We start from the raw sequence: 20,584 nt of genomic DNA on the forward strand, positions 1-20,584 counted from the left end.
AAAAAAAAAAAAAAAAAAAAGGAAGAAAGAAAGAACAGCCTAAAGAAAGACATGGCTGAGTCAACAGCTGACCACAGCACAGTGGGAAAGAGAGTCACAGGTGACTGTGTCCCTGACAAATAGCTGCTGATCAACCCCAGGGAGTCGGGAGGGCTTCCAGCAGGAGAGGGAATGGACAGAATTGGGGAACGCTACTGCTTCATCACAGAAGTTCACCTAAACTCCAGGAAATCCCCAGTAGCACAGCACTCTCGGGCATTGTGGTGAGGCAAGGGTTGGGATGCACACCAAGTAGGTCCCTAAACAATTGTCCGAAGGGCTAAGCCCACCAATCAGAATAAAAGTAATGCATAGCACCACACAGCTTTCAAAGTAAAACCTATTTTAAATTACAAATACCATCGAATTTCACCAACTCTGAAAAACTGGACATTTCTCAAAAGGCAGGAGACTGCCTTCTGACGCCCTGCTTAGCCTACCCCCGGCCCCCATTACTACAGCATGGACCTCTGCCTTTGAGGTGCACCTTTTCCTTAGGTAAAACTTCCAGAAAATAATTAGACAGAGTCACAGAGGAAGATGATGGACTTAACAGACTGAGATATACTTGCCTTCCCTAGTGTTTACATTATTTCGACAGCAAGGAGTCCCAAAAGGAAAAATTGGTGCCAAGAAAAATCCCCAAAGAATGTCAACAAGGAAAAACAGCCACTGAGCTGTATAAATCCACTTGCTACAAACTCATACACACATCACAACCAGCAAATGAAATGTAATTCTTACAGGGAAACAATTGAAAACCTCGGTATATCACTGGGCCCTCTCCAAGTCATGTAGGACTAAAGTTTGTAGTAGTTCTTCCAGTATTTGATGTTATGAGGCAAGATGAAAATGGCAAACAGGAAAATGAAATGAGCCTTCTGAGATTCATTCTTCAGTCTGTTCATTCAAATATCCGTGGAAGAGAGTGCTTTCAGTAAAGGAATTATTCAATTTTGACTCACTCTAACTTGGGTTGTTTGGAGAATTGTCTGGTTCTACCTCATGACATACATTTTTCAAATCCCTGCAATATTTGGCTTTGACACAAGAGAGTTTGGGGGAGGGAGGTTGAAGAAGGAATGCTTACTTCTACCTCAGTGCCCTCAACTAAGGGGAATTGATCTGGGTTTCCATAGTCATTTGGTTACATGGCGTGTAAGTCAATCAGAACATCTAATGTGTTAGTTTTATAATTTATAGGGCTAAAAGGAGAAATGAGTTTTCAGAATTTCCACTTAAGGAAAGACTACCAAAATGACTTAACTTAACTAAATTGCCTTCTAATTAGAAGTGCTTACTTACATTTTTTTTTACTTACAATATTTTAAATTCCATGGGTCTGATCCAAATTAATTAGAACAGGAGGCCTGCATTGTTTTTTGGATGCAAATCATTCAGAGCCAGGGTTTCACCCCTACCCACAGTGGTAAATATGTCACATATTCATGGATGATAGAATTTTCTGGAGGAGATGATATATGCACATATTTATATATACACACATATATAGTTAAAAGTCAAATACAACTGTGTACAATAGGCAACATTTGCAAAAAAAAATGAGCAGACATGGTTTTACTTCCACCCTATTTATGGCTTCTATATAGACATCTCCTCAAAGCCTCATGCACTCATCAGTGGGTCTTTTTGGAGGTGACTGGATTTGAGGTGTATGGATATGGATTAAGGATGTGATAAGTAAATTAGTCCACTGATTGGTTTAGCATAGTTCTGTATATACATTATGGGAAGAAGGCCCACTCTAGGCATGGGTGGCATTACCCCAAAGGCTTGTAGCCTGGATGGGATAAAAGGGAAAAGGAAGTTTCCTGCTGTGGCTGCTGCAGGTGCTGCTGCTGCTTGCTGCCTCCTGCCTACCCTGCCATAAACTGTTTCTCCTCTTTGATGCCCTGTGCTATGGCAACCTGCCTTGAGCCAGCCAACTATGGACTAACACCTCTATAAACTATGAGCCAAAATAAACCTTTCCTCCTTTAACAATGGGTATTAGGTATTTTGACTCAGCAACAAAAAAAAAATGACAACGATACTCATATATACCTGGAGAATCAGCAGAGCAGAATGGGTTTGGTTGCTGGTTCTGTGGTCATCTAAACCCTGGACTGCATCCAGATTCTATTTTATCATTACTAGGATGATTATTATTCTCTTGATCCAAAGATGGTGTTCCAGCCATCCCAGCTACTGCTTAGGCAATAGAAGACCCATGACAGGCCTCTACCTTTAAGGGTATGTTCCAGAACATATATATTTATCCTCACTGGCCAGAATTTAGTTATACCGCCACATCTAGAAGCAAGGAGACTTACAAATACAATCTTTACTCCAGTTAGTAATGTAGTCTCATAGAAGGAACAGAACTGGATTCATCAAGATGGGAAAGTGTCATAAGAAGAGAAATGTCCTGAATCCGAAGAAAGTAAAAATTTCTTGAAATCTTGTCCCCTTGCAACTTGTAGAATTTTCAGGACTCCAAGTGTGTCCCAGCACCTGAAAGGCAAAACTGCCTTGATAAGTACAGCAAAGGTGTTGGTGGTTGTGCCTGGAATACAAGAAGTACTGCAGCAACAGCAAAGTTTGCCCCTGGACTCAGCTAGGGACAGTGAGCAGCTTGTCTGCTACCAGGGTACCTTGAAGACCAGAGCCTTTCCCCAACTTCTCAACTTTCATTAAATGAGTGGTACCCACTTTCCCTTCATCTTCACCAGGATAAATGTTGTGAGTTGTTCTTCTAGTGCAGGTGATAATCTCTAGTTCACTAAACTTCATTTTCCTCGCTCCCCTTTGTGCCCTGGAGACCAGAGACAAGACTGGGTTTGATGAAGTGCAGAAATAGAAAGTTGTTTCTTTTGTTCTTATATCAGAAGTCTAAAGAAAATAGCACTTTGGATTGACATTGTACTGTAATATTATAAAGAGCAGCATTAACTCCAATAATCTCACACTTCTCTAGAACAATTTTTTTGTTGGCATATTAATTTACACATGCACAGGTGTTACTAAAGAAAGGCATTTGGGGTTTCTACCTGAAAATAGACCTGAAGTGTTATTTCAACAGAAGTCATTCAGAGCCAGGATTTCACCCTCTACCCAGGATTCTCCATTTCACCTATCTGTTATATTGGTAACTTTCAACTTTTTGCTACTCAACAAAAATAATAACTATCAATATTTTTTGAATACTCTCAAAATACAGTTCAGTTCTTATCAAATGAATATGATGACCCTCCAAATAGTTGTCTGACATCCTGTTTGAGTTTCTGTTACTCTACGCTATCGATCTCACCTATGAAAGCAAAGGGATGCCCAGGTACAACACTGTTACGAACACACAGCCTCTCCTCTAACCTGGCATCTCTAGAATTACGAAGATGGAGCCAGCCAGTTTGCAAAAGCCCTTCTCTCTAGTGCCACATTCTTAGGTGGGTCAGAAACTCAATTAAATTCTTCTTCAGAAATAAAACTAACACCTATAATATGAGATGGAAGGCTACATTAATATTTCTAAGACCAAATATTCTCCCTCAAGTAATATAAATTTATAGGTATGACTTTTCCCAATGCTTTATTGACTGTTCATGGTATATGAAAGTAATTAGGCTTCTCTGAAAGCCAGAGATGCATTGAGAACTGTATGGGAGTAAACACAAAAGAAAAGGATTTTGAGCATTACTTTTAATGTTTCCAGTCTCCTTAGTTACTGAAGGGGGATGTGTGAAAATCTGTAGAAACAACGGGCATGGGCTTACCACCATCTGGAATGGTGGACTCCATTATAACTCAAATATGGCCAGGCCACAAATTGAAGCCTCTACTACAAACTGTAGAACAAACGCTTATACACACACACACACACACACACACACACACACACACACACACACAGTGAAAACACCCTCATAACTCAAACCCATGAGAGACTGCATATGCAATGGATAATGTCCAGACCATCTACAAAACACTGACCCAATCACCAGCAATTTGGGGAGCCAAACCACTACATCTGTACCAATTGGCCCCAAATAATCACACTCAATACGAGCACCCTGCTTCCTCAGTCTTTCTCCTTCACTTCTAATTTCAGACCAACCAGAGAAAGCCAAATAAGCTCCCTAGTCAATCACAAAGCATGGCCCTTTTCGGGTCAGCCCAATTCCCCCTTCCTGCAAAGCTTCCCGCTTGCCTCTCAGTCTCTGCCAGCCACATGTGATGGTGGTGACACCCTTATTCTAGGAAGATCAGAAGAAACAGCCTTTGCTCGCTCTCACTTGAGTGGTCTCTGCTGCTCTCTGTTGGCCCTCTACTTTGCACAGAGCCTGTGCTAGATGGCCCCAGATCTCCCTTGTATCTTGTAGCATTTCCCCCCTTTTCTGCTTCCTTGGGTTGTCTTCGTGAGGATGAACTGTTCCTCATTCTAGGCTGACTGTTCCAGTTGTGTTGTTTTTGAAGTATTCCTCCTACTTCTTGGACCTTTTGTTCTAATCTATTGTGTCCTTTTCTGTGCCTAACAGAGGGACAGTTCCAAGGCATCCCCTGGCCCACAAAGAGTGGGACTGCTGTGATGACAGGGTATGAAAAAGGAAGATCCAGAACTTGCCAAGAAAGCATATCATTACAGATTGATTCGCTTGCATTAAAGTCTGACACAAAATTAAGCAGTCAAGATCTAGAAGTTAGGAGAACGAATCAAAAGGCCAGGTACCTTTTGTCCACAGTATATTTCCTTTTATAATGAAACTGATAATTAAACATTCAAATTGCATGTGAAGTATAATAAAACACTTTTTATAAACCTCCTCTTCTATGGCTCAGAAAAACTCTAGCCTTTCCATTTTATCTTTACTTTTCCCAATTCTACTAAATCCTCTTTTAATTCTTAAGTTTCCTCTTTCTTACATCTTACAAATAAGATGAACTTTTAAATTATCAACTTCTTTTTCTCCTACAATTGACCACAAAAGCTATTGAAAGAATCATCTATGCACCCGGTCTCCATGGTCTCCTTAGCCAAAACCACGGCTGGCCACTTCCTCCTGGGCCATGTTATTAGTGTTGCTTTCCCAGTGATTCATGCCTTCCTTCAGGCTGCCCATTAATATGCCTTGACATTTTCTCCAATCGCACCTTTTCTGGCCCTGCTCTATCCATTCTTCAGGGCCAATCTTTTTCGGCTCAGCTACTGCTTATTCTTGTGGTCCTGTTCATTCTCCTGTACCCATTCTTTGGTCTCTTCTACTAAGGAAATTTGACCCACATCCAAAACCTATTCCAGTGGCTATTTCCTTTTGGATCTCCAAGAGACAGGACTAAGTATAGTTTTGTGTTGGAGCTTTGAGTCACTCCTGCAAGAGTTTCTGTGCAGCCTCACAGAAGGTGACCCATACCCCTGTGCTCATTTGACCTGTGCTTACCTACTGTGGTAGCTCCAGGTCTAAGAACTGTGCTGAACACTTCGCAGTTTTGTGCTGTGGTACAGGACACCTACAGAGTGAGGGTGATGAGCATTTCTACCTCAGAGCACAAGGCCCAACACTCTGGCTGTCATGATCATTATCATCAAGAGCTGAGTTAAATTCAAATGAACCTAACATTGTGAAGACAGGTACAAGTATTGCTTCCCTGTACAGCTTCTACTGTATTTGATTTCAGATATTTCAGTAAAAACAAAAGTACTTTGAATAATATGGATGGCAGCAGACTTACTAGAAATATTTCTCCAGTTCTATTTCAAAAATTATCTTATACAGCACCCTTCCCACCTCACTTCCTAGGCTCCTGGACAACAGAGGGCCACAGAACCACAGAATCAAAAGGAGAAGCATACAAAAAAAAGTCAAAGTCAATGTTAGAGAGCATCAACATGGGAACAAAGATTTTTTTCACGTTTCATTCCTAGAGTGCTAAAACCTTTTAATGATTTCTACTAAAAGAATATGAACTGTCATTATACAACTATTTAAAGCTGCTAACAAGCTAATATTTAATCATAGTATATTTCTGATTAATCTATAATAGCATGTTTTTTTTTAGAGGTCCACTAGCTTGCTGAAAATCTTGCAATTAGACAGCAGCAGAAACAGAACTTAAACTCTGGTCTTGCGAATTCAAGAGTCCTTACTCACTTTTAATCATACTGTGCTGCTCTTCTACAGTAATCCTGTAAGGAAATACCCTGCTCTTCATGAAAAGCACTGAGTTAGACCCTTGAAGGATTGGAGTGATGGCTAAATCCAACTCTCTATCTGCAAAGAAAAGGGCCAGGAATGTTAACACTTAAGAGCAATTCTTAGGCTCTTTTAACACAGACTGAATGGAAGCTTATCAAACTCGTTAAAATCTCTCTTATCAACCTAACTAAGCTTCATTCTTTTCACTTTATCTGAACACCATTTTGAAGTTTCAAACCCATGTACTCCACGCTCCACGTGGAAGAAACTAAAACAGCCTTGAGACACTGAAGCAGAAGTACCAGTCTGGTAGACTGGAAGAAGAACCACAGTAACAAAAAGCTAGATTGCCACAAATGAAGGGGTAAGGGCTATGTACCAACAGGAAATAGAGGGTGTAGACTGTTGCTGGCACTGGGAAGGCCAGAGAAGGGTCGTGCACAGAGGAACTGGCATTCAAGCTAGGAACATTTATGTAATACTGTTTCATTTTAAAACTGTAAAAAGGTCTGAAAAGACGCAACCTCACATCTATGTGACATAAACTGTATTGTAGAGCACACAGGAACTTAATTCAGAAAGAATCAGTTGTCTTTTGAAGAACCAAAAGGAAGGATTTTTCAGATTAATGGATACGATCGAGTAAATATGTTCTTTACCTTGAAATCTCCAAAATAATTATATATAAGAAAAGTAACCACTGTATGAAAAGGTGACTAGCTTTTAAGTCATGTTTTCTATCTCAGAGTTATTAAAAACTTACCACATTTTGGTTAAAATATTCATCATGGGAAATATTAATTTTCCCAAAATGAATAGGGTTATAATACTTAAAAATGTATTTCACCAACAGAAATTAATTTGGGCAGAATTTTTGAGCATAGATAATTCCACTGGGCAATGGAAGTCACTTAATCTTCTATCTTGTCATAAGAGTAAAGAAAAGCAACCGTATTTTAAATGTTTAATTACAAATAGAATCATTTATATAATGAAATATATACCACACTGCTAGCAAGTAATGAAGATAAACACCCTTGCACATTATCAGCACTAAGAAATACTGTCAAACACTGCTTTGCTTCTAGGCTGCAGAGAGAAATTCTATAGTATCAAATGGCTTTTTCATATAGCTTCTGGATTTGGTCTCTGCTTTTCTTTATTTTTTTAAGAATTGTGGCTGTGGTAATGTGAAGCATTAGAGTTTCCACAGCCACATTTCCTCTTATTTGAGAGAAGTTCTTGTAATTCAGACAGGGCTGTGTTTGCCTTTAGCAAACACACTGTTCTCATTTGGAGAGAATCCACTGGTGCAACCTGAGGGAACTGCTCCAACACTGCCAAATCACCACCACATGTGCTGTCAGCCAGGGGGTTTCCCTACGTGTGTTCTCATCTTTTCCTGTTAAGTTTAGAGAAAGTTCATTTAAAACCTATTAAAATGTATTAATGTGCAATGTTGGATTATACTGTGCTGAGGACACACTGGCAAAGGAGAAGTTCCTTAAAGACTGGCACGGGGCTGACTCCCCAAAACACAGAGATCAGTCCAGCAGGAAGAACCCATTGACTCTGTAAATTGTAACACAGAATTTCACAATGTCAGAAAAAAAAGAGGCTCCGAAGCCCTATTTAAACACCTATTTAAAACAATGTCTCTTGTTAACACCACAGTCCACAGAGATTAAAGAATGTGTCTACGGTCACAGGGTGAGTTTCCCGGTGACAAACAATGGAGTCAACTGTCGATACCAGCTTTATTAGGAAAACAAAGGGTAGTTCTTACCTGTGAACTCTGCAAAAGGGATGTGACACTGAAAGATAAGATCATTTCAGTTTGGAGCTAAAACTTTCATTTAATATAAAATTAAGATTTTTATAGGTATTAGGGTGACTATTATACAGGAGTCAAATTTCAAAACCCTCATTAGACTTACAAACAAACTTAAGCATTAAGGGGAGGCTTAACATAGCTTTCTCCATGAATTAAAAGACTTTCTGGTCTTCATGCAAGGGTAAGACAATGTCACAATAACTGCACCCCAAGGAACTAAAATGTTTAATCCTGCTATCTAAAGGGACACTTTTTGAAAAGAATGCAATACTGGGAGTTGGAATGGAATCAGCACACAAACTGGGTACCACCTTAGTGAGAAAGCTTGGCTAGCTGAAGAGAAATGGATAGCTATTGTGCTTGCCCATTCCAAACTCCCTTTCTTCAGGGCAGCATTCCTTGACCTCGTCAACCCTACTGACCTCCTCACTGTGGATGTCTGTCCTGCACATTGTACACAGGGTGCTCACAGCCCCTGCCCATTGGACACAGACACCCCAGGACCCCCTGTAGTGAAAACTGAAAATGTTGCCGGACACGGCCAGATGTGTCAGGGTGGTTGGTGTACACACACCTGGCAGTGGTGACGCAAACTTCCCACTGCCTCAAAGCACTGCTTCACAGAACAGCCCCTTCTTCTTCGGCTGGTAGGCGGCCATTCTCTTCATGTGCCCAGAGGACACTTCCAACCAACTCAGCAGTCTCAAGGTAGTCCCTTCCCCATTTGCATGAATGTGGCCTCCTGAAGGTATCAGTTGCCAGCTCTTCTCTTTGTTCTTGTTCTTTATTTCCAAATATTACCCAACATCCTCTCAAACCTCTCCCTCTGTTTTCCACCTAAGTTATCCAGAATTGGATCTGCTGCTTACAACCCAGGAAAGATACCGTAAAGAAAGCAAAGCAGACAAGAACTAGATTCATTTTTGTTAGTAAAAATCTTTAAAATACAGTGCATTCTTGCACAATCATAGGAGAGCAGGGAAAGAAAATATAGGCACGCTGCCCCATCCCACAACAAACTGGTAAATAGATACAAAAGCTATACACATTTTAAAGACTAATGACTTACCAGCACCTGTAAAGCCATAAAGACCCTTGGCCGGGGATCTAGCTCAGTGGTTCCGGCATCTGCTTTGCAGGCACAAGGACCCGAGTTGGATCCCTTGTACAAAAAACAAAACAAACAAACAAACAAAAAACAAGATCCTTAAACGTATGCTATAAATGTTGAAAGCTGAAGCAAAGGAAAATAAATGAAGATCTAGCAAGATCAACTTTACCAGCTACTCTAGCACTACCCACACCCAGAAGCACTGCAGCTTCCATATTCTCAGAATACACTAAACATCTGGGCTCTGGACCAGAAACAGAAATGTGCTGAGATATTCCTAAGAATGTTTTCCTTAAGTAAAAAAAAAACAAAACAAAACAAAAACTAATTTTATGGATGGAAGTAATATATTAAGAAAAAATGTAATAATCAGTACTATCATCCTCATTAACCTATTACACAACAAGGATAAAACTAGTTATTCAGGTGCCCAAGAAGAAAGCAAGTCAATCACAATAGGGAAGGAATTGGCCCGACCTCTTTCTCAAACATTTAATCTGAAAAGTAGAAAAGTCACTAAATTTCTGAGTAAAATGGCCAAGAATGTCTTATCAGTCAAATTGGTTATTCAAGTTTAAATGCAATAGCATATATTCTTTAAAATGAAACATATCCAATAATATAAACTTCATAAGCCTCTCTTAGAGAAAAAAACCAAAACTGCTTAATGATGAAAGGTAACCAACTAAGAGCTAAATCCAAATAAATAGCCCTGGAACACTGAAAAGACTCGTAGAAATGAATACAAAGAAAAGTAGCACGAGGAGTGAATATGAGAATTACATCTGCATAACTGAATAAGGCTCTGTCTTCAGGACTGGGATTGCACCTGTACACAAGAAACCCCGAAGAGCTAGCTAGCGGCTTCTACCCCATGAGACACAGCAAGGTCTATCCACAAAGGAGAAAGAAAGCCCTCTCCACCATCAAATCTGCCATCTTGAATTTAGCCCACCAGTCTCTGGAACTGTAACAAATAAGTTTCTGTTTCTATGCTACATAAGTTGTTGTAGTAGCTCAAATAAAAATAACGTAACAACAAAGTTGAAAAGTATTGAGAGAAGTAGCTAGAAAAAGTGAAAATAATCATGTGCTCTTTCCCCGGACGTTACTTCTAAAACTGATGAAACTAGCCATGGACTCCCGCTTTTTAATATTCTCATATTTTTCTTAACTTTTAAAAGGTCGTTTTAAGGAACAAATTGGCTTTTGGGTGAAAGAATATATATCTTAAGTTCAACAATTCCTTGAGGTACACTTCAGTTTATTTTTCTTCTGTTAAATACAAGTAAAATTAAATTTAATGCTTTTATCTATGAAGCAGGCATATTATGGCCTCTGAGTTAATCTTATCATTATAATGCTGTATTACGATTTTATTTATCCATCATACCATCGTCTTCCCTCTCCATGTACATTAAAAGATTTTTAAACATCTAGCAGATATTCTTCAAAGTGAAACACATCACGAGCCCCTACTGGAGAAAATCATATTCGGCAACTGTCCATGGCACGTACTCCTGGGCGCCAAGATTTAGGGTGATGTGTTGCTTTGTTACTTAAAATCTTCTGGATTGCTTACATTTTTAAAAGAGCACCGGTCACCTCTAACACACACAATCATCAGCCTAAAATGGATACATAAAATATGACCACACTTTCCGGACTTAGTGAGTGAGTGTGATCTCTTCCTGTGAGCGAACGGCTCTGAGTAAGTCCTCACTGCGAACTGCCGTGGGAGTGAACAGTACACATAACGAACGGATTACCCGGGCTTCAGCACGACCCAGCATTTACTGCCTGCCTACCACATGACAGGAACACACTAAAAACGTATAGGCATCCTGCTTATGTAGTCTTACACTACAATGAAAATGCTGATGACAGCAGTGAGTAGCCGCTCCTCACCAGGCGCTATTCCGAGTGCTTTGCATGTGGTCAAACTCTGCACTAGGAAGGGCGCCAGCAAGGGGAGTCCTTAGTGTAGTGGAAGAAGAAGCCATTAAAATGGGCTCTTCAGAATGTATACATTTACATCAGCTCAGACAAACTGAGGGTCAGCTGCTTGGGACAGCGTCGTCTGTAACTGCTACAGTTTAGCATGAGGTGGGGAAGCAGAGGTGAACAAGAAAATGAGCAAATGAATGGAGAAAAAGAATGAACAGATCAAAAGATAAAGAAGTAGTGAGCAGGCTCTTCTCAGGGTTGAGTTCTGTATCAGCACCTGCTCTACTGCTTTCTCAAGTGTGTCCTATTTATATACTTCTTTGTGAGAACATTTGTCTCCTTATATCTGTCAGGGAGCCTTTCTCTCAGAAGCTAGAATTTTCCCTTATTGATTTGTTCTTGCCAGAGTTGTGCCGTGAGTGTGAGATAGGCAAGGAGTAGTCACCTGCCAAAGGGCCACACGAAACAAGTTCATTCCGCTTTCATGCAGACTCCCTGATTTTCCTTACAATTCCTCTCAAACAGTCTACTTGTTTCTTTAAGGTCTCTCTGCTTGTCTGTGTGCCTCTGCTCGTACCTAAATCCAAGCTGCTCTCAATCTCACATACATGTACGCACACCCACACATGCACACGCACACAGAGACTTTCCCCCAGTAGCGGGGTGGGGGGGAGGTCCATGAATTGAAAGTTTAGGCCACGGCAAAATGTGGTGTGGTTTGAGTTTGTTCAGGGCAGCTCACTTCGTAAATTAAAGATGTGATCCCTTGAAATCACCGTGATGAAAGTAACTGGAATCATGCTATTGACAGTCATAATAGAAACAAATGCCTATTTACCACACACGGCTCAGCTCTGGCGAGAACAAATCAATACAGTAAAACGCTTTCAGCTTCCAAGAGAAATGCGGTACCTGAAAGATACCAGGAGATCAGATACTGACGCTGTTAGGACCTCTAAAAGTGTATGGATTGGAACATCTTTGGGAAGCTGTTAAGAGAAGGCACCGACACAGAATTCAACTCTTGAGAGGCCTCTGCTCACCATTCTTTTATATTTCCATTTGTGCATGCCTTTCCTTCCTTCCTTAGTTCATTCATCCATTTTCTTCTCGGTCCCAAAGCCATGTGTTAAAACTACAGCACTAAAAGCCAAGAATCCTGCATTACGGAACGCTCATCCCACACTGGAAACCACGAACATGATATATAGCATTGCGACCTAAATTGTGTTCTGGGTATGAATGGGGGTGCTAGAAGGCCTCAGTGATTGTGTGTGGTGAAAACAGTGCCTCTGCTTGCCAGAGGGAGTACTGAGGTTGCCTAGAGGATGTGAAGGGTGGGACAAGAGGATAGAGAGAAATTCCCAGACTGTGAGCACATGAAGTCTCCACATGGTAACAGCATTCGTGTGCTATGCCACGGATAAAAACCTTCCACAGAAAGCCGGTCTTAGAAGTTACTGTAGAAAGCAGCCGATGTTACTACCTAGCATGCCTGATCCGCTTTAAGGAGGCCCACACTATTTTCTCAAAGATCTCCTGGCTGTGACTGCTTATTGGACTCAGAGAGACGAAGTCTTTGTGCCCGAGTTCCTGCCCAGTGAGTCCACTTCCATAGTAACCACTGCTTGTTCATTTCTGGCTCCTCAGCCCTATTCCATTTCTTATCTGGCTCCCACTTGAGAAACTCTAACGTAAAAAGTCTTCACAGAATGGTAGTAGGAGCTGTACCATTCCACTACGGAACTAGAAGGGATCCCTAGAAACACGTAGTCCGCCTTGTGCTGTCCACACTCTGCGTGGCAAATGGATGACAGTGTGGCCACGCTCAGACTTCTAGCCCTGCTCTTCCAGGGCCGTGACCCTGAAGGGTGGTGGGCGCCTCTCCGCCTCTCATCACTGTTGCGCCCTCACTGGCCAAGTAGGTTCTTCCGCACTGCTGTACCCTTTCCTATTCTAAGTACGAACCACCTGCCCCCTTCTTGACTGTGTTAACTCCTTGACAGTCAACCACTAAATGCCTTTCTAAACCTGTGTGAGCCCAAGTTGGTCTCTACCACTTGCCTGCACAGAACCTGGACCCTTCTAATGGAAACAAGCATTACTTTGTGGGGCTGCTCACCCAATGTGGACCTCTGTACTTGCCTGGTGAGTCTGGGGCCTGGGGTCCCAGGCTTATCTCTCTTTGCAGTGTAGAAGGAAAAGGAGTCAGAACGGAAGACTAGTGCAAAGCGAACCTGACTTTACTGTAAGCATTGCCAAAGGAGGTGGTCAAGGAACCACTCCAGGGGAGAGGAGAGGCAGGGCCCAGAGCTGGACACAGGGAGCCTGGGGCTGCGGTCCTGTTTTAGGGGGTGGGGGTCCTGTCTCCACCTCCCCAAGGGGCAACAACTGACTGACAGGATGTTGGGCTCCTTGCTAGGGGTTGGTCTTGGGGCTGACAGAGGAAGTCGGGTGGGCGTGGCTGCCCGCACAGAGGCTGGCATCAGAACCACAGCCGTCATCCTGACACCACTCAGCTGCCGGAACGCTGCTTGCTGCTCACAGCCACATACAGGCTGCTCTTCCTGCCCTCTGAGAGGGGCACAGCCTGCTAAGGTCCTTTCTGACCCTGTGAGCTCTTCACTGAAGCTAAAATCAATCTCCCATACTATGAGTGTCTCTCATTAGAAACTAGAAAGAATGAATTTGTCCTTTTTCAAAATGGTAGCCACGGGGCCAGGGATTTGGCTTAGTGGTTCCGCTGCCTGCCTTGCAAGCACAGGACCTGAGTTTGATCCCTGGTATCACACACAAAAAAAGGTAGCCACTACAGTATCAGAGGAAGAGTTAATCACCAAAAGCCATACCGTAAAAAAAAGGCCCTTCATCTAATTGGAAACCATCAGCCTCTTATTGTCTAATAGAACATAAATTTCTAGACCACAGAAACAGGGGATTGAGATTATTGGCGCCATCTTAATCATCTGCATGTAGTTCCAGGAGCATAAAAAGTCCCTTCTTTATTGAACTCCTTTTGTAAAAGAGTGTATTTTCATATTTGTGGGGTACAAGGTTGGTGAATAAGAGAATTCTTTCAGGATGAAGGTTTTATTACCATGTATGGCTAGGGATTTCCATGTTTTTCTCCAATTCGTCCCTAGTGAAAATTATATCACCCCTTTCCCTGAAGTTGGGAAAATTGGTGTTTATTTTCAGAGAAACTCATCAGGATGATGGAGATTGATTATTTCTCATGGAGGCAGCAGAGGCCCTGAATGTGCAGTGGGCACTGAGTAAATGTCTCTGGGATTACGATTTTCCAAACCATGTCTCTGACAAACTTCATGCATTTAACATTTCCAAACAATCCAAAGTCACTTCCTCTTTTCATTCTGACATGCACATGAACTATAAATTTGTCAATTCTACACTCACTTTACTAGTTTAAAAAAATGTGTCTAAATATTTATGCACTTGTGAGCAGTAGTGCAGAAAACCCAGTTTGTCTGAAAATCAGAGAGGAAATGGAAAGGCTGGATGGAAAACAGTGTTTACTCCCCTTTTTGTTTCTTGAGTAATGCTCAAAGAGTTCATGTGCCCCGACTCGAGCTCGTCTTCCTCCTACTCCTGCCCCTGTGCTTTCTCTCCAGGAGTGAGGACTGAAAGCAGTTAACGGGCCCACTCCTCAGAAGGCACTCTGTGATGGTGCTCTCCCTCCTCACGGGACCCACCGGGACGCACAACACTGTCGTGTCTGTCTTCTCTCTGGCCCGCCCTGGCTGCAGAGGCTGGGGCTCTTTCCTACAGTCTTTCTCTCTCCCCGCCTTCCTTCTCTCCTGTCTCTACCTCTCTCTCCCACCTAAGACTTCATTCCTCTCTTCATGTCTGAGGGCCACCACTCAGAAGGTAATCTCGTTGCCAAGCAGTCCTAGCCCCCGAACCTGGACCAGCCTGGGGGAGCAAGCACACCCTCCTGCTCCCACCCACCACTACCTCCTGTGGTCCAGGCCAAGGGCATGGGAGGGTCCTGGGCTGCTCTCTCCCACCCTCAGCGGGGATTGACACTCACTTGGGCTAAAGGAAAAAGGGCAGACTAAGTGTTTGCCAGAAGCTCAGTCCAGCTCCCTGGGGTCTGACACAGGAAACAAGGGGGCAGAAGTAAAGACACAACGAATATCAAAGAGGACACAGATTTCCTTTTGTGTCCTGCGTGCTGCTGTTTTTTTTTTTTTAAAGATGAGTTGCATGAACACGAACTGGACTCTGCATCACCTACACTGGCTCATTCTCCATCTCAGAGCCATGATCCAGATTTAAATTAACACAAAAGGAAATACAAAGGAAAAATTAATCCCAAATGATGTACATCGTTTCTTGGCTTTGCAACTCTGTCAGTCACATAAAGGAGAGACCAAGGCCTAACATTTGAGTGACATTTGAATAGATAAGATCCTAAACAAACAAGATTATGCTAAAGTAATAAAAGCCTTGACAGAAGAGAAAATGTAGGGTTTGTTTGTGGGGTGGGGGGATTGAACCCAGGGCCTTCAAACTGAATTATATCAACCCTTGTTAAATTTATTGTTTTTATTATTGTTTTGAGATGGGTTCTCCCTAAATGCTAAATCACCCAGGCTGGACTTGAACTTGCTACCTTCTTGCCTTATCCACCCGGAGTGCTGGCGTAACAGGTATGTACCACCACACCCTGCTAGAAAAATGCAGTTTTTAATTATAAAATAACTATTTTTCTTCATATTTTAATGGTCTATAAGTGACAGTTTTGTCCAAGTGATGTGCATATTTAATATAAGGGCTTTAACTTTTCCCCAATAACTTTTATTATATTGTTAGTATGTTTTATAAGTCATGTTATCTTGGAGCTAATGAAATTTGGGTAATTCAATACTTTGACCTTTGAATCCAAAATTGGAATAGTATAAATCCATCTAGGAAAGCCTCTACAGATTTGAAAGAATTTTTCTGCTTTTGCTGAAATTTTCTCCTTTCAAAGGGTGCAGTGAGGGAGAGAAAATGTCCTGATTGAAAACAGCAGAGAAGTATGTTGGACTCTTTCACCTTCTCCCTCAATCCTTAAAAACATGGGCCTGAAAAAGATATTAAAAGGCTGATAAAACAAAGAGGGTTGGGGTTATAGCTCAGTGGCACCACACCTGCCTGGCAAGCGCAAGATCATGAGTTCAATCCTTGGTACAAGGAAAGAAGGGAGGGAGGGAGAGAGGGAGGGAGGAGAAAAAGACAAGTGGACTGCTACCGTGTTTGAGGTAATCACTGAAAGAGAGGACAGAACTGTCTCCCACCAGGGAAAGCAGATGAAGAAAAGATCAGAAGGAGCAGACCCAGCAATGACCCTCAGAAGGAAACATACTACCCCAGCCAGCGTGTGCGGCCTGAGGCAGGCATTCTCTTGAGTCACCTGTAACATATTCCTATGAGCTGATGAGAGCACCTTCCACCAGCTCCCGGGCTCCTCTTGTTGGGGAATCGGATCAGACAGGTGGGGTAGACAGAAGGGCTGTGAGCACAACAAAGAGTGTTAGATAACTCTGAGCTGAATAGCAAGGCCTTACTTCTGTGTAAATTCCTCTCCAATCCCTTTTATTACTTCAAAGAGAAAGTTTCAATGTGTTACCACACATCTTCAAAAGCCAACATTTGTGACTCTTCCTCTCCTTTTAACAAAGGAAAAGTAAGTGGGTGTCCTGCTCAGAGCTATTATCACGAACAGCATTGAATTCAAATTAATATGAGATGATTCCTTTTGATTGAGTGCATTATTTTCCCTCTGTTCATGGTAGGTGACAAGACTCTCCATTTAAAATGAAGGCAGAATTGTCCTTTTAAGTAAACTTTTCTCTTTTTTTTTGTATTTTGGTACCAGGAATTGAACTCTAGTCCTTGCGCTTGCGAGGCAGGAGGCAGCACCATTGAGCTAAATCCCCGGCCTTTTAAGTAAACATTTCCAAAGTGAGTTGATTCAGATATCAACTATATTACTGCCATATATGGGTGTTATGGTTTGTAATTAAATACCCCCGAGGCCCAGGTGTTAATGGCCTGGTCCAGGAGTGGCACTTTTGAGCAGCAGGGGAGCCTGGAGGAGGCGGGGCCTACTAAGCCGCTGGCATCACGTCCTGGGCAGGACTGAGGGACTCAGGCTCGCAGGATCTCTTTTGCAGCTTCCCAGAAGGGAGAAGGTTGCTCCACCATGCCCTCCCACCATGTTACACCGCCCTTGGTGAGCCCAAAGCAATGGGACTCCCAAAATTGGATTGAAACCTTCCAAAACTTTCTTTCTGGGAATTTAATAACTTCAGGTATTTCAGTACAGGAATGCAAGGCGGACTAATATGACAGCTTACACTGAGACCTGGCAAAATCATGAGAGGGGAACACGGATGGTTCCCACTCCACTTTGGGAATTCACACATGACTAGATCCTGTCTCCACATCCCTTCAGAAGGAAATATTACACTTGATGGGTGTGTGACCTCAAGCTTTCCCCGGTGAGGGAGGCATTACTATGTCCATCTCTGATGATCAAAATATTCCCCAGCACTGATTTATCTATGGCTTCCTATTCCCATTTTCAGAGTATACAGACTTCTGCCTCCTGTGAAAAGGCAATTTGATTGATTCCAACCGCTCAGCTCAGACACACACCACCCTGCCAACCTGTAACGCCTCCATCCATCTCTCCATCCAGCCCTCTCCACGCGGGCCCGGGCCTGCAATGTGCACCAAAGGTCTCATGCCTTAGGTGCCGCGTAAAGCCTTTAAATCTCCTTGAATTAGCCCAGAGTTCTTGTTAAGACGACATACTGCATGCTCAAAGCACATGTACAAAGGACTTTATTCCAACAAGTCTTTGTTTGCAGGAGGAAGAGCAGACTGATTGAACACATTATTCTACACTGATTTTAATTGTTGCTATAATCTGATCTGTCTCTAACCAGCTAATGAGTATTTAATCAGTTGCTTTAATTTTATTACAAAGCAACTAGAATGCAGCTGTAGCTAGACATACACAAGTAAATAACATGCATTATTATTTTTATTATATTTATGTCTATGAGCCATAGTCTACTGTGTCAAACCTATACTCATTTCCACTTGACTGGTAGTTTGTGTTGAATCATTATTGTGCACTTGCATGTGAAACTGCTGGAAATGTCTTTTTATTGCTAAGTGTAAGTGAAGTAATAAATTTCTGCATGTATCCACCTTCATTCACCAAATTCTCTGTGATTCATGTAAATATTTATATAGTGCTTCAATTACTGATGCTGTTTCTATTAATTAATGATATTGGGATTAATTCTACAGAATGAATAAATGCGAAAGTAAAAGAGAAAAAAATGATGAATAGAAAAGGAACCTGACATCATGGAACTGAATAAAATTCTACACTAGAGTTTCCACACAATTCCTAGGAGAAAGGAGAATAGCAGCATTAAAAAATCTCTGAGTGTTTTAGGAGACTTTAAGCATGGGGACAACAGGTCGCAAAGCCCAATATATGTATTTGAACAACATCACCTTATTTCAGTTTCTTGAGAGAACAATTAGGGAGAGTCACAGAATCAACATGAGGACTTATAAGGACCTGCAGTGCCTGCCTAAAAAGGCTTCGATAACTCAAGCAAACTCCAAAATAACACTAATAATAACACTAACACTCAGCCTGCTGTTTTTTAGATTGCTACATATTTTTCAGAGGTAATTTACTGGGAGATTTTCTCTTTTGTTATTTTACTGCCTCGGAATGCAATACAGTACCCCCATCCTGGACAGCATTCTGGAGAACAAGTTTCTCCCTCAGGAAGAGGCCTGGGACAACAATGAGAATCATTGCATCAGAGATAGACTGGCTTCAGTCCTAGCTTTTTTTTTTTCAGTTTTTTTCAATCCTAGCTTTTATATATTTGCTGTGTGACCTCAGGGCATCCTAAGCTTCACTTTCCTCTGTGAAATCAGAGTCAGAAAAGCTACTCTTACAAGCAGAGAGATCAAATGAGATAGCTCAGGAGCGCCTCACCAAGGGGTCCAGCACTCCTTTGGCTCCTGGAATCCGAGGTGTACTTGGCACAGTAAGGTCTGTCTGAGATTCGTTATGCAAACAATGTTTCCTGGACACCTATGGAACGTCCAGTTTAACACAAAGTCCAGTTTGTTCAATGGCAGGGAGAATGACTAGGTTCACCTTTAAATAAAACATGCCCAGGTCAGCATCGTGGTAAAAGCAAGATCAAGCCAAGCACTATGGAAATAAAGGACAGGACATTAAGGAAGGAAGGGCCCCTCGGTCTAGGCTTCTTAAGCAGGTGAGCAGAAAAAATCTGTTTCCTCATCAACCTCAAATTACTACCTAGTATTTTGCCATTTGCGAGGAACGGCTCTGGAAAGCAGGAGAAATGTCTCCTACCCCAGTTTCCAGGTCTACAGTACAGCAGATCTAAAGACTCACCCGTCTGAAAATCGCTGTCCTGTCACCAGACCAAGTCTACATGACAGGATGATAAGATGGCTAACAAAAGAGGCCCCTCAGGAGGAACTGTCCAGCGGTTTGATTCTCCTACACCTCTGAGCTGGTTCTGCCCACACCCCACAGCGTGGTGAGGAAGTGACCTCTGTGTGTGTACGTCAGTAGAGGGGTACCATGGCTGTGTTCAGCTGTCCCCCCAAAGCCTCATGCGGATGAGGTGAGGCTTTCTTTTTCAGAAGTAGCTGAATCTGGAATGTGTGATCTGAGATTAAGGGCATATGATTACTAAACCACTACAGGGGAGTGATCAGTTTGGGACCGCCCTAATCCTGGTAGTCTGAATAAGATCAAAGGGACAGAAAGCTGCTGTTAAATTCTCTTGTTGCTTTTGCTGTCATCCGCTGCCATGAACTGCAGCTCTCTCGTTACCTCTGCTGCCCTGTGTGCGCCGTGTTGTTTCTCCTCTGATGCTTGTTTGCCGTGCCATCCTCAGAGCCAGCTGATTACAGACTGGAACCTCCACGAACTGTAAGCTGAATAAACACTTTCCCTCAAACTTTTGCTGTTGGGTATTTCATCTTAGCAACAAGAGAAAAGTAACTAACACAAGAGAAATGCCTTGGCTATGCTCCTGGCAATCACAGAGGTGATTGCTTCTTTGCTCTTCTGTGGGGTCTCGGTACCGTCCCCAATCTGCCCAACTTCAAAGCTCATGGCACATGCGTCATCACTGACCAGGCCCTCATCTGTGCTGCTAAATGTCGCTCACCCACCGAGATGGCTCAGAAATGGTATACTTCTCCTGGGTGCTTGCCCAACCTAGGGCTAACAGCCACCTTTCTGAGGACAGCCTGGCTGGGTCCTCCGTGAATTTTGAAGGGAAAGTCATAGAGAAGGCTCAATTCTTTATGCAAAGGAAAATGAGTCATGAATGAACTGTAAAACTCTGAGTAAGTCACATAAGCTCTGATCTC

General features: G+C 42.3%; 1 protein-coding gene across 11 annotated transcripts in view; it reads right to left on the minus strand.

The window, feature by feature from the left end:
* Fhit (fragile histidine triad diadenosine triphosphatase) overlaps positions 1-20,584 on the minus strand; it is a 1,329,438-nt gene that overhangs the window by 776,497 nt on the left and 532,357 nt on the right. For 5 of the 11 annotated variants that reach the window (XM_010643170.2, XM_010643167.2, XM_010643181.2 and 2 more), the window contains one exon: positions 2,373-2,553. The exons of 4 other annotated variants lie outside the window; for them this stretch is intronic. The gene's annotated coding sequence lies outside the window, so the exon portion shown is untranslated. Of the gene's footprint in view, positions 1-1,360; positions 1,380-2,372; positions 2,554-16,541; positions 16,641-20,584 lie in introns of those variants that run through there. 2 more of the 11 variants (XM_033757041.1, XM_010643186.2) reach the window with 2 other exon arrangements.

This window comes from Fukomys damarensis, unplaced genomic scaffold, assembly GCF_012274545.1.
Source record: "Fukomys damarensis isolate Sample0158 unplaced genomic scaffold, DMR_v1.0_HiC HiC_scaffold_28, whole genome shotgun sequence".
Classification (NCBI taxonomy): Eukaryota; Metazoa; Chordata; class Mammalia; order Rodentia; family Bathyergidae; genus Fukomys; species Fukomys damarensis.